General features: G+C 39.0%; 1 protein-coding gene across 1 annotated transcript in view; it reads right to left on the bottom strand.

Annotated features, from left to right (window-relative positions):
* Positions 1–2,755: 2,755 nt before the first annotated feature.
* RIPK2 (receptor interacting serine/threonine kinase 2) overlaps positions 2,756–20,673 on the bottom strand; it is a 64,285-nt gene continuing 46,367 nt past the window's right edge. Inside the window, exons 13-14 of the mRNA XM_082363496.1 lie at positions 11,899–16,341; positions 2,756–3,162 (exon numbers count right to left, since the gene is read on the bottom strand). The gene's annotated coding sequence lies outside the window, so the exon portion shown is untranslated. The remainder of the gene's footprint in view (positions 3,163–11,898; positions 16,342–20,673) is intronic.

A 20,673-nucleotide genomic window follows, 5' to 3' on the forward strand; every position in this document is an offset into this window, starting at 1 on the left:
GGCTCTTTGCCTCTGAAGACCACTCTGAAATTGAGATCACACAGCGTGTGATATGCATGTAAAATATCTGGGAAGGGTGAGTGGGCTGTCAGAGATTAAAAAGACTAAAGAGACTTGTGCATGTGTCTGTCTTGTTTCCTGATATACCTATATGCTAAGTCCTTGAACAGTGACTGGCACACAGAGGATTTCAGTAAATTTTGTTTAATGACTCAATGTGTCTGCCACCCTTTGGCATATATATCCCTACATTTATCTATCTATCTATCTATCTATCTATCTATCTATCTATCTATCATCATCTATCTATCTATCTATCATCATCGTTTTTTACTGTCCTGTGTGTATTTTCCTCTACAACTATAATATAGGTAACTTGAGAACTCAGGTCCACATTGTAATTCTTTCTAGGCTGCATAGTCCCAACACATAAATTTCTACACAAGGGGCCCAATAAAGATGGATTAATTCTGATACCACCAATGACTGATTTATCTGTGAGTCTTGCTCATAATTGGTATTCCCCCTTTTGGTTGGGATGACATTTATTTTAGTGTAAAATAATACAGTGTTGGGTTTCTTTATAGCAGCTGCTCAAATGTGTCATCAAGGATTTTGCAAATGAAAGAGGAAGAATCTATTTAGTAATAGAAAGGGTTCAAGAGCTGATTAAGGAGGTCAGGTGGTTCTGCTGTTTGATTCAGCAGAATTCTTCCTAGAATCTGCAAATTAATATCTGGGTGACCTAGGGAAAATCACTTATACCTCCATAACCTCTCCTAATCTCAGTTTCCTCATCTATATTGTAGGGATAATCATAGTACTACCTTCCTGGTGTTTTCAGAATTAATGATATTTGCTAAAACATTTGATAACATAAGCTTTGTACAGAGTAAGCATTCAAAAAAAATTAGCTGCTATGTTATTCTTAACCATTCCAGTTGAAAAGACCATCTCTCTGCTAATCATCTCTCTCACATTTAAATCTCTGGTCTGGTGCTCTTTCATGATTTCCAGACAACTGCCTACTTGATATCTCCAAGTGGATGCCCAAAGTCTTCTCAAATTTATTATATCCGAAACAGATCTCTTTATTCCATTCCCACAAACCAAGCATTAACCAAAACCAAATCAAATAAAAAAAATTTTTTTCCTATTCTCTTTCCTATCTACTAAACTACTCAGGTTCAAAACCTAGTAGTAATCCTTAATTCTTCCCTTCCCTCATATATAATCCATCACTAAATTGTATTGGTTCTAACTCTAAAATGCATATTGAATCTATTCATCTCTCTGTCTAAACTGTCCCACTCTAGTCCAGGCTTTCTGAGGGGAGTCTCATTTTTGCCTCTCCCCTCCTCCACAATCCACTCTTCACCGAGCCATCAGTGGGCATAAATTTCTCCTTAAAACTCTTCAGCCGTTTTCCATCATGTTTAGAATAAAATTAAACTCCTAAATGCACTTCAGGTTCTGGACTGTATTTATCCTCCGACTATCTCATACCACCCTTCTCCATATTGCCCCCAGCTCTTCTTTTTGCCTGGAAAGCTCTTCCTCCACTCATCAGCATGGCTGGCTTATTCTCCTCCATAGTATTGCATTGTGCAGTGCCACTTGCTAAGAGATGTGTTTCCTACCACCCCAAGCAAATTAATTTTTTCCACCTCACACACAAATTCTTTCTCACGAGACCTTGTTCATTTAATTTTTAGCTCTCTTTGTAATCTGTAATTGTCTTTTTTTTTTTAACATCTTTATTGGAGTATAATTGCTTTACAATGGTGTGTTAGTTTCTGCTTTATAACAAAGTGAATCAGTTATACATATACATATGTTCCAATATCTCTTCCCTCTTGCATCTCCCTCCCTCCCACCCTCCCTATACCACCCCTCTAGGTGGTCACAAAGCACCAAGCTGATCTCTCTGTGCTATGCGGCTGCTTCCCACTAGCTATCTATTTTACGTTGGTAGTGTATATATGTCCATGCCATTCTTTCACTTTGTCACAGCTTACCCTTCCCCCTCCCCATATCCTCAAGTCCATTCTCTAGTAGGTCTGTGTCTTTATTCCCATCTTACCACTAGGTTCTTCATGACCTTTATTTTTTTTTTAATTAATTAATTAATTTTTGCCTGTGTTGGGTCTTCGTTTCTGTGTGAGGGCTTTCTCTAGTTGTGGCAAGCGGGGGCCACTCATCACGGAGCGCGGGGCTCTCACTATCGCGGCCTCTCTTGTTGCGGAGCATAGGCTCCAGACGTGCAGGCTGAGTAGTTGTGGCTCACGGGCCTAGTTGCTCTGCGGCATGTGGGACATTCCCAGACCAGGGCTAGAACCCGTGTCCCCTGCATTGGCAGGCGGATTCTCAACCACTGCACAACCAGGGAAGCCCTTTTTTTTTTTTTTTTCCCTTAGATTCCATATATATGTGTTAGCATACAGGATTTGTTTTTCTCTTTCTGACTTACTTCACTCTGTATGACAGACTCTAACTCCATCCACCTCACTACAAATAACTCCATTTCGTTTCTTTTTATGGCTGAGTAATATTCCATTGTATATATGTGCCACATCTTCATTATCCATTCATCTGATGATGGACACTTAGGTTGCTTCCATGTCCTGGCTATTGTACATAGAGCTGCAATGAACATTTTGGTACATGACTCTTTTTTTTTTTTTTTTTTTTAACACCTTCTCCCCGAGGGAAGGGGAGTGAGGGAATTTTTTTTTTTTTTTTTAAAGCACTTTTCTTTTTTATAGCTACTTTATTTATTTATTTTATTTTTTATTTTTGGCTGTGTTGGGTCTTCGGTTCACGCGAGGGCTTTCTCTAGTTGAGGCAAGTGGGGGCCACTCTTCATCGCGGTGCGCGGGCCTTTCACTATCGCGGCCCCTCCCGTCGCGGGGCACAGGCTCCAGACGCGCAGGCTCAGTAGTTGTGGCTCACGGGCCCAGCCGCTCCGTGGCATGTGGGATCTTCCCAGACCAGGGCTCGAACCCGTGTCCCCTGCATTAGCAGGCGGATTCTCAACCACTACGCCACCAGGGAAGCCCCATGACTCTTTTTGAATTATGGTTTTCTCAGGGTATATGCCCAGTAGTGGGATTGCTGAGTCATTTGGTAGTTCTATTTTTAGTTTTTTAAGGAACCTCCATACTGTTCTCCATAGTGGCTGTATCAATTTACATTCCCACCAACAGTGCAGGAGTGTTCTCTTTTCTCCACACCCTCTCCAGCATTTATTGTTTCTAGATTTTTGATGATGGCCATTCTGACTGGTGTGAGATGATATCTCATTGTAGTTTTGATTTGCACTGCTCTCATGATTAATGATGTTGAGCATTCTTTCATGTGTCTGTTGGCAATCTGTATATCTTCTTTGGAGAAATGTCTATTTAGGTCTTCTGCCCACTTTTGGATTGGGTTATTTTTTTTTTTGATATTGAGCTGCATGAGCTGCTTGTAAATTTTGGAGATTAATCCTTTGTCAGTTGTTTCATTTGCAAATATTTTCTCCCATTCTGAGGGGTGTCTTTTGGTCTTGTTTATGGTTTCCTTTGCTGTGCAAAAGATTTTAAGTTTCTTTAGGTCCCATTTGTTTATTTGTGTTTTTATTTCCATTTCTCTAGGAGCTGGGTCAAAAAGGATCTTGCTGTGATTTATGTCATACAGTGTTCTGCCTGTTTTCCTCTAAGAGTTTGATAGTGTCTGACCTTACACTTAGGTCTTTAATCCATTTTGAGTTTATTTTTGTGTATGGTGTTAGGGAGTGTTCTAATCTCGTACTTTTACATGTACCTGTCCAGTTTTCCCAGCACCACGTATTGAAGAGGCTGCCTTTTCTCCATTGTATATGCTTGCCTCCTTTATCAAAGATAAGGTGACCATATGTGCGTGGGTTTATCTCTGGGCTTTCTATACTGTTCCATTGATCTATATGTCTGTTTTTGTGCCAGTACCAAACTGTCTTGATTACTGTAGCTTTGTAATATAGTCTGAAGTCAGGGAGCCTGATTCCTCCAGCTCCATTTATCGTTCTGAAGATTGCTTTGGCTATTCGGGGTCTTTTGTGTTTCCATACAAATTGTGAACTGTTTTGTTCTAGTTCTGTGAAAAATGCCAGTGGTAGTTTGATAGGGATTGCATTGAATCTGTAGATTGCTTTGGGTAGTAGAGTCATTTTCACAATGTTGATTCTTCCAATCCAAGAACATGGTATGTATCTCCATCTATTTGTATCATCTTTAATTTCTTTCATCAGTGTCTTATAATTTTCTGTATACAGGTCTTTTGTCTCCTTAGGTAGGTTTATTCCTAGATATTTTATTCTTTTTGTTGCAGTGGTAAATGGGAGTGTTTTCTTAATTTCACTTTCAGATTTTTCATCATTAGTGTATAGGAATGCAAGAGATTTCTGTGCATCAATTTTGTATCTTGCTACTTTACCAAATTCATTGATTAGCTCTAGTAGTTTTCTGGTAGCATCTTTAGGATTCTCTATGTATAGTATCATGTCATCTGCAAACAGTGACAGCTTTACTTCTTCTTTTCTGATTTGGATTACTTTTATTTCTTTCTCTTCTCTGATTGCTGTGGCTAACACTTCCAAAACTATGTTGAATAATAGTGGTGAGAGTGGGCAACCTTGTCTTATTCCTGATCTTAGTGGAAATGGTTTCAGTTTTTCACCATTGAAGACGATGTTGGCTGTGGGTTTGTCATATATGGCCTTTATTATGTTGAGGAAAGTTCCCTCTATGCCTACTTTCTACAGGGCTTTTATCATAAATGGGTGTTGAATTTTGTCGAAATCTTTCTCTGCATCTATTGAGACGATCATATGGTTTTTTCCTTCAGTTTTTTAATATGGTGTATCACGTTGATTGATTTGTGTATATTGAAGACTCCTTGCATTCCTGGAATAAACCCCAGTTGATCATGGTGTATGACCCTTTTAATGTGCTTTTGGATTCTGTTTCCTAGTATTTTGTTGAGGATTTTTGTATCTATGTTCATCAGTGATATTGGCCTGTAGTTTTCTTTCTTTATGACATCTTTGTCTGGTTTTCATATCAGGCTGATGGTGGCCTCGTAGAATGAGTTGGGGAGTGTTTCTCCCTCTGCAATATTTTGGAAGAGTTTGAGAAGGATAGGTGTTAGCTCTTCTCTAAATGTTTGATGGAATTCGCCTGTGAAGACATATGGTCCTGGGCTTTTGTTTGTTGGAAAATTTTTAATCACAGTTTCAATTTCAGTGCTTGTGATTGGTCTGTTTATATTTTCTATTTCTTCCTGGTTCAGTCTCAGCAGGTTGTGCATTTCTAAGAGTTTGTCCATTTCTTCCAGGTTGTCCATTTTATTGGCATAGAGTTGCTTGTAGTAATCTCTCATGATCGTTTGTATTTCTGCAGTGTCAGTGGTTAATTCTCCTTTTTCATTTCTAATTCTATTGATTTGAGTCTTCTCTCGTTTTTTCTTGATAAGTCTGGCTAATGGTTTATCAATTTTGTTTATCTTCTCAAAGAACCAGCTTTTAGTTTTATTGATCTTTGCTATCGTTTCCTTCATTTCTTTTTCATTTATTTCTGATCTGATCTTTATGATTTCTTTCCTTCTGCTAACTTTGGGGTTTTTTCGTTTTTCTTTCTCTAATTGCTTTAGGTGCAAGGGTAGGTTGTTTATTTGAGAGGTTTCCTGTTTCTTCAGGTAGGATTGTATTGATATAAACTTCACTGTTAGAACTGCTTTTGCTGCATCCCATAGGTTTTGGGTCGTCATGTCTCCATTGTCATTTGTTTCTAGGTATTTTTTGATTTCCCCTTTGATTTCATCAGTGATCACTTGGTTATTAAGTAGTGTATTGTGTAGCCTCCATGTGTTTGTATTTTTTACAGATCTTTTCCTGTAATTGATGTCTAGTCTCATAGCATTGTGGTTGGAAAAGATACTTGATATGATTTCAATTTTCTTAAATTTACCAAGGCTTGATTTGAGACCCAAGATATGATCTATCCTGGAGAATGTTCCATGAGCACTTGAGAAAAATGTGTATTCTGTATTTTTTGGATGGAATGTTCTATAAATATCAATTAAGTCCATCTTGTTTAATGTATCATTTAAAGCTTGTGTTTCCTTATTTATTTCCATTTTGGATGATCTGTCCATTGGTGAAAGTGGGGTGTTAAAGTCCCTTACTATGATTGTGTTACTGTCGAGTTCCTCTTTTACGGCTGTTAGTGTTTGCCTTATGTATTGAGGTGCTCCTATGTTGGGTGCATAAATATTTATAATTGTTATGTCTTCTTCTTGGATTGATCCCTTGACCATTATGGAGTGTCCTTCTTTGTCTCTTGTAATAGTCTTATTTTAAAGTCTATTTTGTCTGATATGAGAATTGCTACTCCAGGTTTCTTTTGATTTCCATTTGCATGGAATATGTTTTTCTATCCCCTCACTTTCAGTCTGTGTGTGTTCCGAGGTCTGAAGTGGGTCTCTTGTGTACAGCATATATATGGGTCTTGTTTTTGTATCCATTCAGCCAGTCTGTGTCTTTTGGTGGGAACATTTAATCCATTTACATTTAAGGTAATTAACGATATGTATGTTCCTATTCCCATTTTCTTAAATGTTTTGGGTTTGTTATTGTAAGCGTTTTCCTTCTCTTGTGTTTCTTGCCTAGAGAAGTTCCTTTAGCATTTGTTGTAAAGCTGGTTTGGTGGTGCTGAACTCTCTCAGCTTTTGCTTGTCTGTAAAGGTTTTAATTTCTCCATCAAATCTGAATGAGATACTTGCTGGGTAGAGTAATCTTGGTTGTAGGTTTTTCTCCATCATCACTTTAAATATGTCCTGTCACTCCCTTCTGGGTTGCAGAGTTTCTGCTGAAAGATCAGCTGTTAACCTTATGGGGATTCCCTTGTGTGTTATTTGTTGTTTTTCCCTTGCTGCTTTTAATATGTTGTCTTTATATTTAATTTTTGATAGTTTGATTAATATGTGTCTTGGCGTGTTTCTCCTTGGATTTATCCTGTATGGGACTCTCTGTGCTTACAGGACTTGATTAACTATTTCCCTTCCCATATTAGGGAAATTTTCAAGTATCATCTCTTCAAATATTTTCTCAGTCCCTTTCTTTTTCTCTTCTTCTTCTGGGACCCGTATAATTCGAATGTTGGTGCGTTTAATGTTGTCCCAGACGTCTCTGAGACTGTCCTCAGTTCTTTTCATTCTTTTTTCTTTATTCTGCTCTGCAGTAGTTATTTCCACTATTTTATCTTCCAGGTCACTTATCCTTTCTTCTGCCTCAGTTATTCTGCTATTGATCCCTTCTAGAGTATTTTTAGTTTCATTTATTGTGCTGTTCATCATTGCTTGTTTCCTCTTTACTTCTTCTAGTTCCTTGTTAAATGTTTCTTGCATTTTGTCTATACTATTTCCAAGATTTTGGATCATCTTTACTATCATTATTCTGAATTCTTTTTCAGGTAGACTGCCTATTTCCTCTTCATTTGTTAGGTCTGGTGTGTTTTGACTTTGCTCCTTCATCTGCTGTGTGATTTTCTGTCTTCTCATTTTGCTTATCTTACCGTGTTTGGGGTCTCCTTTTCACAGGCTGCAGGTTTGTAGTTCCCGTTGTTTTTGGTGTCTGTCCCCAGTGGCTAAGGTTGGTTCAGTGGGTTGTGTAGGCTTCCTGGTGGAGGGGACTAGTGCCTGTGTTTTGGTGAATGAGGTTGGATCTTGTCTTTCTGGTGGGCACGTCCACGTCTGGTGGTGTGTTTTGGGGTGTCTGTGGCCTTATTATGATTTTAGGCATCCTCTCTGCTAATGAATGGGGCTGTGTTCCTGTCTTGCTTGTTGTTCGGCATAGGGTGTCCCACACTGTAGCTTGCTGGTCATTGAGTGAAGCGGGGTCTTGGTGTTGAGATGGAGATCTCTGGGAATTTTTCACCGTTTGGCATTACATGGAGCTGGGAGGTCTCTTGTGGACCAGTGTCCTGAAGTTGGCTCTCCCACCTCAGAGGCAGAGCCCTGATGCCTGGCTGGAGCACCAAGAGTCTTTCATCCACATGGCTCAGAATAAAAGGGAGAAAAAATAGAAAGAAAGAAAGAAAGAGGGTAAAATAAAATAAAATAAAATAAAGTAAGATAAAATAAAATAAAGTTATTAAAATAAAAAATAATTATTAAGAAAAAAATTATTTATAAGTAAAAACAAACAAAAAAAACGGATGGACAGAAACCTAGGACAAATGGTGAAAGCAAAGCTATACAGACAAAATCCCACACAGAAGCATACACATACACACTCACAAAAAGAGGAAATGGGGAAAAAATAATATGTCTTGCTCCCAAAGTCCACCTCCTCAATTTGGGATGATTCGTTGTCTATTCAGGTATTCCATAGATGCAGGGTACATCAAGTTGATTGTGGAGCTTTAATCCGCTGCTTCTGAGGCTGCTGGGAGAAATTTCCCTTTCTCTTCTTTGTTCGCACAGCTCCTGGGGTTCAGCTTTGGATTTGGACCCGCCTCTGCGTGTAGGTCGCCTGAGGCTGTCTGTTCTTCACTCAGACAGGATGGGGTTAAAGGAGCAGCTGCTTTGGCGGCTCTCGCTCACTCAGGACGGGGGGAGGGAGGGGTAAGGAGTGTGGGGCGAGCTTGGGGCAGCAGAGGCCTGCGTGAAGTTGCACCAGTCTGAGGTGCGCTGTGCGTTCTCCCGGGGAAGTTGACCCTGGATCACGGGACCCTGGCAGTGGGGGGCTGCAGAGGCTCCCGGGAGAAGGGGTGTGGATAGTGACCTGTGCTCACACACAGGCTTTTTGGTGGTTGCAGCAGCAGCCTTAGCGTCTCATGCCCGTCTCCTGGGTCCGCGCTGATAGCCCCGGCTTGCGCCCCTCTCTGGAGCTCCTTTAAGCAGCGCTCTTAATCCCCTCTCCTCGCGCACCAGGAAACAAAGAGGGAAGAAAAAGTCTCTTGCCTCTTAGGCAGGTCCAGACTTTTTCCCGGACTCCCTCCTGGCTAGCCGTGGTGCACTAACCCCTTCAGGCTGTGTTCACGCTGCCAACCCCAGTCCTCTCCCTGCAATCCGACCAAAGCCCGAGTCTCAGCTCCCAGCCCCCGCCCGTCCCGTCGAGTGAGTAGATAAGCCTCTCGGGCTGGTGAATGCTGGTCGGCACCGCTCCTCTGTGCGGGAATCTCACCGCCTTGCCTCCGCACCCCTGTTGCTGCGCTCTTCTCCATGGCTCTGAAGCTCCCCGCTCCACCACCCACAGTCTCCGCCCTCGAAGGGGCTTCCTAGTGTGTGGAAACCTTTCCTCCTTCACAGCTCCCTCCCACTGGTGCAGGTCCCGTCCCTATTCTTTTGTCTCTGTTGTTTCTTTTTTCTTTTGCCCTACCCAGGTACATGGGGAGTTTCTTGCCTTTTGGGAGGTCTGAGGTCTTCTGCCAGCGTTCAGTGGGTGTTCTATAGGAGCAGTTTCACGTGTAGATGTATTTCTGATGTATCTGTGGGGAGGAAGGTGATACCTGCGTCTTACTCTTCCGCCATCTTCTGCTCTCTCTCTGTAATTGTCTTTTGTTTGTTAGTTTGTTTGCTAGATCATTGTTTCACTCAGCCAGGAAAAAGTAATTTTTTTTGAGGTAAGGTCTTCCTCAAAATGACATTATTTGTGCATTGTGAAACAAGTAGCCCAGTTTCCTTGCTTTCAAAAATGCCTAATTTTGTTTAATTAGTGTCAGGACAAATACAGATATTTTTAAAAGGCTGAATTCTCCCTGTTGAAGATATTTTCCTCCCCTCATTTTTTTTTTGACTCATAACATTTACTTTAGAAAACAGTATTGTAAGCATTTTCTTGTCTCTTTCGAATGTACATAAATTCTTTTGGAGACTAAATAGGCCTTTGGTAACTATATAACCCAGAAATGTTCATCTGAAGACCAGGGGGCCATCTCTTAGAAATGTAATCATCAAAGAAGACTGTGCCTCATTTCTTAGTTTCTGTGAAATGATCAGGGCCTAACTTGGTGGAGGGGGAACACATGGCTCCAAGTTGCAAAACTATCTTGTATTATAAGATATGAAATTTTATTTTTCCTTTGGAAATTAGGTAACACAGCTAACACAGAATTAGCTAACACAGAAGTTCACCCCAATTTGACCAGGTGAGTCTAGGATGAAATATGTATGAAAAACAGTGCTGTCAAGTCCTCTTACTTGAGAACCAGTTATTGTTTATCTTGAGGAGGTGCATGAATAGGTTGTATCTGCCTGGCTACATAGAAGGGTAACATTTATTTTTATCTTGTAGCGAGCTGACTGTGATGCCTATCACATTGTAATTTAATGCTTATTCAATAACTAAACTTTTATTTCTCTATTTCTTTTGTGGAAGAGAACTTCTGGGCTGGGAAAATATTCTGTTTTTAATTATATTTCCCCAACATCAGTAGTAAATATACTTCAAGTTTAAAGAAAAATTTAATTGTTAAGTGCTTAATAAAGTAATATCACTACTGGCAAATAAAATTTCTAGTTAATTGATTTTTAAAAATTCGAATTGTCTTTAGTGGTCATACAATACACTCAGGGCAATTTTCAGTGTTCCAACCAATTTTCTTTTCTTTTTGCATTCTTTGATGGAAAATGCCTGTGCAGGTCTAGCTCCTTGAATTCATTTGTGAATCATTAAAATAAACAAAAATGATTCATTATATCATTAGCAAAAGTTGCTTTTGAATTAGTGACAAAATAAGACTTCTAAGGTAGTTCTCTTTAAAGAGCATATTTACTAGTAAATAGATTAATACAGATATAGCTGACATTTTCCACATTTGCTTTCATCACAGAAATATGTTAGTTGGTTTTCTTCATTTAACCCAGTGTAATTCTCTTTACACAATGACTGTGGCAAGAATGATAATATGACTTCTAATGGAGAAAAGGGAAGTAATCTAAAAGTAGTTTTATGTTGATCAATGCTCAGGAAATAGCATACTTCAGATGGACATTACTTTAGGAATAAAGTAACTGGGTTATCTCATAGTACTTTGAAATACCTTGTCGGGGAGGAAAAACTTTTCCGCGATCTTCTTAGGGTCCCTGGCTGGGTCTGAACATTAAACTGACAAGACAGTTTAACAGGAGAAAAGTATATAAATTCTACTAATTTTTTACATATACATGCGAACCTTCACAAAACAGGGAGCAAAACAGGGAGGTTTCATACTTTTTAGACAAAAAATAAATTTGTGAAGAAGTGACAACACAAAGGGGTTTGGGCTAGGGGTAGTAAATGATGAAAAGAGATAAGGGTTAGTTTAACAATATGTGTTTGTACAGATTTCTTGGCCCCAAATTCCCTGTCTCTGGTGAGAAGCTCTTCCTTCCTCCTGATACAGGGAGGGTACATTTCACATGGGAGTTTTATGACCTGTTTTAGCAAAGAAGGGTGAGGAGACCTTCAGAGTGACCTTCTGCTGTTTTCTCAAACTCCTTCAGCTTAAGATATTTTATATGCCAAGATGCTATATTTTAGAGTAGTGTGTCCTGTACCCCATCAGCCTAAATACAGAAGGCTTTGAAGTCTGCATCTCCTGCAGGTTCAGAATCACAAAACTGGTTTTTTCCTCCAAGTACAATACTTCTGGAGGGGAAAATACTCCCTGGAATTATGCTGTCAAAGACTGAGAAGAACCTGTAATAGAGGACATTTCTTCCCCGGCAATTCTATTTACTCCTAAAACTGTTACCGATATGAAAGATGAAACATTTCTTTCTTCAAAAAGCCTTTTCCCCAATAAGCCTGTGTATCAGGAGTGACTTTGTCTATTATGCTTAGGAACAAGATACATCTATTTATGTTTCTAAATTAATTAAACTGACTCAGGCCCTTACCTGATAGGGTTGGTGGGAATTCTGAATCTTACTCTTTCTTCAGGATCCTAAAATTTATGCCCAACCTGGCAGGCAGAATAGGGAGAATGCTCATGCTCCAAAGACCATACCTTTAACCTGTGGTACTCATTGTCTTTCCACTTGCTCTTTCTGCTATATGCTGGTGATATTGGGTACTGGTCCAGCCTGACCTGGACAAGCCCAACTATCAATTGCTATCCACTCTCCTGCTCCAAACCCCCATCCTGGTTCCTCTGGAGTGCTGTGTTTGCAAGGGTCCAGTCTTTTCAACCCAAGAAAACTTCCCAAACCACCATCTGTCCTCAGAGCATCAAGAAAGCTGCTGCTCAATTAGAGCTGCTTTAGGACTTTCATAGGCTTCTCCATACATAAAAACTATTTAAAAATGTATATTTACAACTGCTCGTATTAGTTGTTGTTATATACACTTTTTTTCCTCCTAATTTTAAAAGAAATTAAATTTAAAATATTTTCATGGGCCTTAGGCTCTGAGCCTTTTGCGCTTAACAGATAAGTGGGCCAGGCTCCCAGGACTAGTTTCCACCTTCCTCCCTTAGGGTAGATTCAGCTCCATTGCTCATAATGAGCCTAAAATTCTAAACTGTTAACTCACTTCTGGGAATAGAAGAAATTTAGAATTTTGAGTCATTTAACCTTTGTAGGGTGCCTGGGTGAAATATCTCTCCTTTGTTTGTGATAAGACTATCCCCCCAATAATAGAGACAATTTTTCAACCTTTTATTCCCCTTACCCTTTTAAACTTTGTGCCATTCTACTAAGGGGCAGAGGTGGAAACAAGGCTGGTGGTCATCCTGCCAGTTAGAGCCTTTCTTAGTGAGTGCATCCTTTTTTTCAACACTTTGAGTGTTGTAAACTACTTGGAGAATGCCTCAGAAACAAATATGAGGGAGGGAGGGTAAGGTGAGAGAGCTCAGTGATCTTAGTGAGGGGAAGAGACTTCAAACAGGAAATGAAAAGTACTTGCAGCTATTCTGTTGATAAGTTCCCTCAGGGTTTCTGAATATCTGCAAAAAGGAATCAACCAAAGGTGATGGAAGTTGGAACTTTGGACTGGTTATCTACCATAACAAACTACCTAGGTCAGTAGTTGAATAAGAAGTGGTACAGTTTTCAAGAATGAACAGCTTCTGGATTATTAGTTTGAGGATCCTAGTTTAAAAATTTTCTAGTTGTTTCTATTTCACAGTAACTTCTAGTTTTAAAGATATATCCACTCAAATCTCTCTAAGAGTATTATTTATATTTTAAAATTGTCTTCTCTTTAGTCTTTAATTTTCTTAATTTTTTTTAGATAAATTAAATTAAACTTGAGGATTCTTTATACAATTGGTATCCTTAAATTGTGAGATTTTGGTGGCCATAATGTCTTGCACCTAGATTTTATAAGCAGGGCCTGAGCAATACCATATTGTTTCTATGAAAGGAGAGGAGACATGTCTCTTTTAATATTTTAATGTACTCCTTGCCAAAAAAAAAAAAAAGAAAAGTGTGCTTACATTGAAATACACATTTATTTATTTAGTTTTGTCTGCCTTGGGTCTTCACTGCTGTGCATGGGCTTTCTCTAGTTGCGGCGAGCAGGGGCTACTCTTCGTTGCAGTGTGCGGGCTTCTCATTGTGGTGGCTTCTCTTGTTGCGGAGCACAGGCTCTAGGCGTGCGGGCTTCAGTAGTTGTGGTGATCTTGGAGAGGCAGCAGTAAATGGTGGCATGAAGCAACATATTAATTCCCTGCCCAGGAACTGAACCTGGATAGCCTGGATGAAAACCAGGAGTCCTAGCCACCACACCCCCTGGCTTTTGCCCCCAGTGAAAAATGCATTTCTCACGGAGGCAAAGCTGTAGAAACAGGTACAAAGTTTATTATTAGAGACGTAGCACAACAACAAGTGGGAGAGCACACAAAGAAACTGTTTGTTTAGTTAAGATAGAAGCAAGGCAGAGATGCACACCCGGAGAGAAAGGGTGTGGGCATCCTCCCTAATGAGGAGGCGTGCAGTAAACAGGCGGTTAAGTCATTTATATAGGGCAGTTCTTCCCGGTCTTTGTTTACTTTGACTAATTATCTGGTTTCTTTTTCCACACCTGACCTACCTTAGGACCCTCCCCAACATGTGTGCTCAACTTTTTTCCAAGATGGATTACAATTCAGAGGCGTATGGGACGGCCTTAGCATCACATATTATGGGGTGGTGCCCCCTCCTTTTTGGCCACCAAGGAACCTTTCTGCACATGTGCAATGTTTCCCTTGCCCTAAGGATGGGAAATGTATGACCTCTTGATCTTTTAACAGCGCTTACCCCCTCTCTGTCCTTGCCATAAAAGTGTCCAATGTCCGGTTATCTACCCTATTCCTGTTGTTGTTTCTTATATCGAAGTGCAGATCTCGAAATATAGACAGGAGTCTGGTCATAAATATGTAGTCTGGAGCCCGTTTGTCTCTTTCTTCAGGAAATGTAAACAGGGAGCTGGTAATGAATGTCCAGCCTGGAGCTCATCTTCTTCTCACCCCAGGAGGTGTGAACAGGAGGCCGGTTGTAAATGCCTAGCCTGGAGCCCATCGATCTCTTGCCTCAGTGGCATGCGGGCTCAGTAGTTGTGGCTTGCGGGCTCTAGAGCACAGGCTCAGTAGTCATGGCACATGGGCTTAGTTGCTCCGTGGCATGTGGGATCTTCCTGGACCAGGGCTTGAACCCGTGTCCCCTCCATTGGCAGGTGGATTCTTAACCACTGCACCACCAGGGAAGTCCCTAAATACACATTTCAGATTGAAAAAACAAGCCAATACTTTAAAAACTGACCTGGACATAGAAATTATTTTGATTAAACTTGTAGATTTCATATTCTTTATGATAAATAATATGTAAACACTAAAAATATTTCAATTATGTTCATTAGTGACTAGATGAATGGGTGTACCTAAATAGTGATGATTAATTGAGCTTTGTCAAGTTAATGGGAGGAAGCCTGTGGCATTTTCCAGACTTTGGCCCAGAATCACTCAACATTTTATTTAGTAAAATGAAAAGTTGATGGATAAAATTACCAAGAGCAACTTTGTGAAATTTGTGGATGAAAAGCTGGGAGATTCCAGATTTAGGAATCAAAATTATATTGAATGACTGGAACTAGGGATGAAGTTAGAAAAATTAATTTAAGAGAGATAAAGGCAAATTGTTACATATGGGCCTAAAAACCCAAGTAGAAATAAGGCAAAATAGCATTGATATAAAAAGACAAAGGATTTTTAGGTAATATTTAAATATCAATTCAGCAATGAAATGTGACTGCTAAAAATAGGTTTTTAGTATATTAACTATAAGGGAAAAGATATCCCAACCATGCCAGTAAGACCTAACTAGATTAGGAGCACTGTGTGCAGTTATGGGTACCATACTTTAAGAGGAATAGAGATCATGCCTCTTCTTAAATTGCCATTGAAGGAAAGAGGGAGTATGTTGAAGCAGGAAAGAAAAAGTCATCAGGAACAGAAGTTGCCTGGAAACATATAAAGGGCTGTCATATGGAAGAGAGATTAGATTTATTCCATAATCTTAAATAACAAAATTCAACTGAGTAAATTTTAAAGATCTAATTGGTTTTATTAAATGATTCATAAGTCAGGCAGCATCTCGTCTAGTGACTAGAGAGGGGCTCCAAAGGGCTACAGAAAGGGAAAGGTTTTTAAAGGTAGGACAAGGAAGTCATAAACAAACAAACAAAAGGATTGTTTTGGGTGAGGTTCTTTTCCTTTTGGGAACAAAAAGGGTCTATGTGGCAGATTACCTCACTGGTGCTGACCAGATAATTCCATACTGACCAGTTAAGATTACATTCCTAGAGAAGGCTGAAACTGCAATTAGTTTAGTTATTAAGCCCCAGTTTATTGATGTGAGCCTGGGTCAAGTGACTCCATTTTGGGCCTGTGGTTTTCTTTTTAACAATACTGTTCCAAGGTTTGGACCAATAGATACATACAACAGGGAAATAGATTTTTAAATCAGTGTAGGTGTTGGTGTCATCGAAAAAAAATTAATCAACAGTCAATCTAAGAAAGAAATGGATAACTTTATTCTAGTCAAGCTGAAGATTATAACCTGGGAAAGTCTTTCAGAAAGCTCTGAGGATTGTTCTGTCCATTAGAGGTGAAAGCACAGTTATATAAGCTTTTGAGACAACAAAGTAACATATTGACAGTTTACATAGTCCAACAAGGCAAATAGTGGATCATCATGACCCCTTACAGGATTGAGAAAGGAATGTTATCTTCTAAGGAGTTACCTTGCTGGCTCCAGGAAGATATTGCTTGTTTTTGGCGAGCAGGCATTCCTGTGTCTTCTAAGGAGATCTAATTAATGTATATTGCAGATGTACAATGCACACTGCAGAGGAGGGAGTAGTGGCTTAAAAAAGGCAGAGAGAGAATTTTATGTCAAAATTTTCTTGTCCTGCCTTAACAACAATTTTATTTCATATAGGAAAGAACTATCTGATAGAATGGTCTGGAGATGAAATACATTGCCTCGATAGGTAATAAGGTCCCCCATCATCAATGAAAGTTTTTAATCATGATACATGCATGCATACTTAACATCTTCGCTGTAGAGGAATTTGAGGCATAATTTTTCCTTTGAACCTTAGAAAATCGTTAATTCTGACACCAAATTTAAAATGATTAAGGACAAAATTGGTAACAAGAGTAGAGGCACTGTAGAATAAATTTTCTGGAAAACGATTAGAAGGGAAGAACAGATCAAGTAAAGGAATTTTATTTTATTTTTTTTATTTTTTTATTTTTTATTTTTTCGAGGATACATATATATTTAAATAAAGGTTTGAGTAGATTGGAAGGACAATACATTAAATACACTAGAGATGTGCTTCTCAGAGTTCTGAACTTTAGCATAGGAGCCCATTTAGGCTATGCACTCAGTTTACTTTGTAGCTTTGTTGCCCTTAAAATTAGATCCTGGGTCTAATTTTCTTTTTTTTTTTTTTTTTAAACATCTTTATTGAAGTATAATTGCCTTACAATAGTGTGTTAGCTTCTGCTTTATAACAAAGTGAATCAGTTATATATATACAATATGTTCCCATTTCTCTTCCCTCTTGCATCTCCCTCCCTCCCACCCTCCCCATCCCACCCCTCTAGGTGGTCACAAAGCACCGAGCTGATCTCCCTGTGCTATGCGGCTGCTTCCCACTAGCTATCTATTTTACATTTGATAGTGTATATATGTCCATGACACTCTCTTACCCTGTCACATCTCACCCCACCCCCTCCCCATATCCTCAAGTCCATTCTCTAGTAGGTCTGTGTCTTTATTCCCGTCTTGCCACTAGGTTCTTCATGGCCTTTTTTTTTTTTTTTTTTCCTTAGATTCCGTATATATGTGTTAGCATACGGTATTTGTTTTTCTCTTTCTGACTTACTTCACTCTGTATGACAGACTCTAACTCCATCCACCTCATTACAAATACCTCCATTTCATTTCTTTTTATGGATGAGTAATATTCCATTGTATATATGTGCCACATCTTCTTTATCCATTCATCTGATGATGGACACTTAGGTTGCTTCCAGGTCCTGGCTATTGTAAATAGAGCTGCAATGAACATTTTGGTACATGACTCTTTTTGAACTATGGTTTTCTCAGGGTATATGCCCAGTAGTGGGATTGCTGGGTCGTATGGTAGTTCTATTTGTAGTTTTTTAAGGAACCTCCATACTGTTCTCCATAGTGGCTGTATCAATTTACATTCCCACCAACAGTGCAAGAGTGTTCCCTTTCCTCCACACCCTCTCCAGCATTTATTGTTTCTAGATTTTTTGATGATGGCCATTCTGACCGGTGTGAGATGATATCTCATTGTAGTTTTGATTTGCATTTCTCTAATGATTAATGATGTTGAGCATTCTTTCATGTGTCTGTTGGCAATCTGTATATCTTCTTTGGAGAAATGTCTATTTAGGTCTTCTGCCCATTTTTGGATTGGGTTGTTCGTTTTTTTGTTATTGAGCTGCATGAGCTGCTTGTAAATCTTGGAGATTAATCCTTTGTCAGTTGCTTCATTTGCAAATATTTTCTCCCATTCTAAGGGTTGTCTTTTGGTCTTGTTTATGGTTTCCTTTGTTGTGCAAAAGCTTTTAAGTTTCATTAGGTCCCATTTGTTTATTTGTGTTCTTATTTCCATTTCTCTGGGAGCTGGGTCAAAAAGAATCTTGCTGTGATGTATGTCATAGAGTGTTCTGCCTATGTTTTCCTCTAAGAGTTTGATAGTGTCTGCCCTTACACTTAGGTCTTTAATCCATTTGGAGTTTATTTTTGTGCATGGTGTCAGGGAGTGTTCTAATTTCATACTTTTACATGTACCTGTCCAATTTTCCCAGCACCACTTATTGAAGAGGCTGTCTTTTCTCCACTGTATATGCTTGCCTCCTTTATCAAAGATAAGGTGACCATATGTGTGTGGGTTTATCTCTGGGCTTTCTATCCTGTTCCATTGATCTATATTTCTGTTTTTGTGCCAGTACCAAACTGTCTTGATTACTGAAGCTTTGTAGTATAGTCTGAAGTCAGGGAGCCTGATTCCCCCAGCTCCATTTTTCGTTCTCAAGATTGCTTTGGCTATTCGGGGTCTTTTGTGTTTCCATACAAATTGTGAAATTTTTTGTTCTAGTTCTGTGAAAAATGCCAGTGGTAGTTTGATAGGGATTGCATTGAATCTGTAGATTGCTTTGGGTAGTAGAGTCATTTTCACAATGTTGATTCTTCCAATCCAGGAACATGGTATATCTCTCCATCTATTTGTATCATCTTTAATTTCTTTCATCAGTGTCTTATAATTTTCTGCATACAGGTCTTTTGTCTCCTTAGGTAGGTTTATTCCTAGATATCTTATTCTTTTTGTTGCAGTGGTAAACGGGAGTGTTTTCTTAATTTCACTTTCAGATTTTTCGTCATTAGTGTATAGAAATGCAAGCGATTTCTGTGCATTAATTTTGTATCCTGCTACTTTACCAAATTCATTGATTAGCTCTAGGAGTTTTCTGGTAGCCTCTTTAGGATTCTCCATGTATAGTATCATGTCATCTGCAAATAGTGACAGCTTTACTTCTTCTTTTCCGATTTGGATTCCTTTTATTTCTTTCTCTTCTCTGATTGCTGTGGCTAACACTTCCAAAACTATGTTGAATAATAGTGGTGAGAGTGGGCAACCTTGTCTTGTTCCTGATCTTAGTGGAAATGGTTTCAGTTTTTCACCATTGAGGACAATGTTGGCTGTGGGTTTGTCATATATGGCCTTTATTATGTTGAGGAAAGTTCCCTCTATGCCTACTTTCTGCAGGGCTTTTATCATAAATGGGTGTTGAATTTTGTCGAAAGCTTTCTCTGCATCTATTGAGATGATCATATGGTTTTTCTCCTTCAATTTGTTAATATGGTGTATCACATTGATTGATTTGCGTATATTGAAGAATCCTTGCATTCCTGGGATAAACCCCACTTGATCATGGTGTATGATCCTTTTAATGTGCTGTTGGATTCTGTTTGCGAGTATTTTGTTGAGGATTTTTGCATCTATGTTCATCAGGGATATTGGCCTGTAGTTTTCTTTCTTTGTGACATCTTTGTCTGGTTTTGGTATCAGGGTGATGGTGGCCTCGTAGAATGAGTTTGGGAGTGTTCCTCCCTCTGCAATATTTTGGAAGAGTTTGAGAAGGATAGGTGTTAGCTCTTCTCTAAATGTTTGATAGAATTCACCTGTGAAGCCATCTGGTCCTGGGCTTTTGTTTGTTGCAAGGTTTTTAATCACAGTTTCAATTTCAGTGCTTGTGATTGGTCTGTTCATATTTTCTATTTCTTCCTGGTTCAGTCTCGGCAGTTTGTGCATTTCTAAGAATCTGTCCATTTCTTCCAGGTTGTCCATTTTATTGGCATAGAGTTGCTTGTAGTAATCTCTCATGATCTTTTGTATTTCTGCAGTGTCAGTGGTTATTTCTCCTTTTTCATTTCTAATTCTATTGATCTGAGTCTTCTCCCTTTTTCTCTTGATGAGTCTGGCTAATGGTTTATCAATTTTGTTTATCTTCTCAAAGAACCAGCTTTTAGTTTCATTGATTTTTGCTATTGTTTCCTTCATTTCTTTTTCATTTATTTCTGACCTGATCTTTATAATTTCTTTCCTTCTGCTGGCTTTGGGGTTTTTTTGTTCTTCTTTCTCTAATTGCTTTAGGTGCAAGGTTAGGTTGTTTATTCGAGATGTTTCCTGTTTCTTGAGGTAGGCTTGTATTGCTATAAACTTCCCTCTTAGCACTGCTTTTGCTGCGTCCCATAGGTTTTGGGTCGTCGTATCTCCATTGTCATTTATTTCTAGGTATTTTTTGATTTCCCCTTTGATTTCTTCAGTAATCACTTCATTATTAAGTAATGTATTGTGTAGCCTCCATGTGTTTGTATTTTTTACAGATCTTTTCCTGTAATAGATATCTAGTCTCATAGCGTTGTGGTCGGAAAAGATACTTGATACGATTTCAATTTTCTTAAATTTACCAAGGTTTGATTTGTGACCCAAGATATGATCTATCCTGGAGAATGTTCCATGAGCACTTGAGAAAAATGTGTATTCTGTTGTTTTTGGGTGGAATGTCCTATAAATATCAATTAAGTCCATCTTGTTTAATGTATCATTTAAAGCTTGTGTTTCCTTATTTATTTTCATTTTGGATGATC

Source organism: Balaenoptera borealis, assembly GCF_965194805.1.
Source record: "Balaenoptera borealis genome assembly, chromosome: 17".
In the NCBI taxonomy this organism is placed as follows: domain Eukaryota; kingdom Metazoa; phylum Chordata; class Mammalia; order Artiodactyla; family Balaenopteridae; genus Balaenoptera; species Balaenoptera borealis.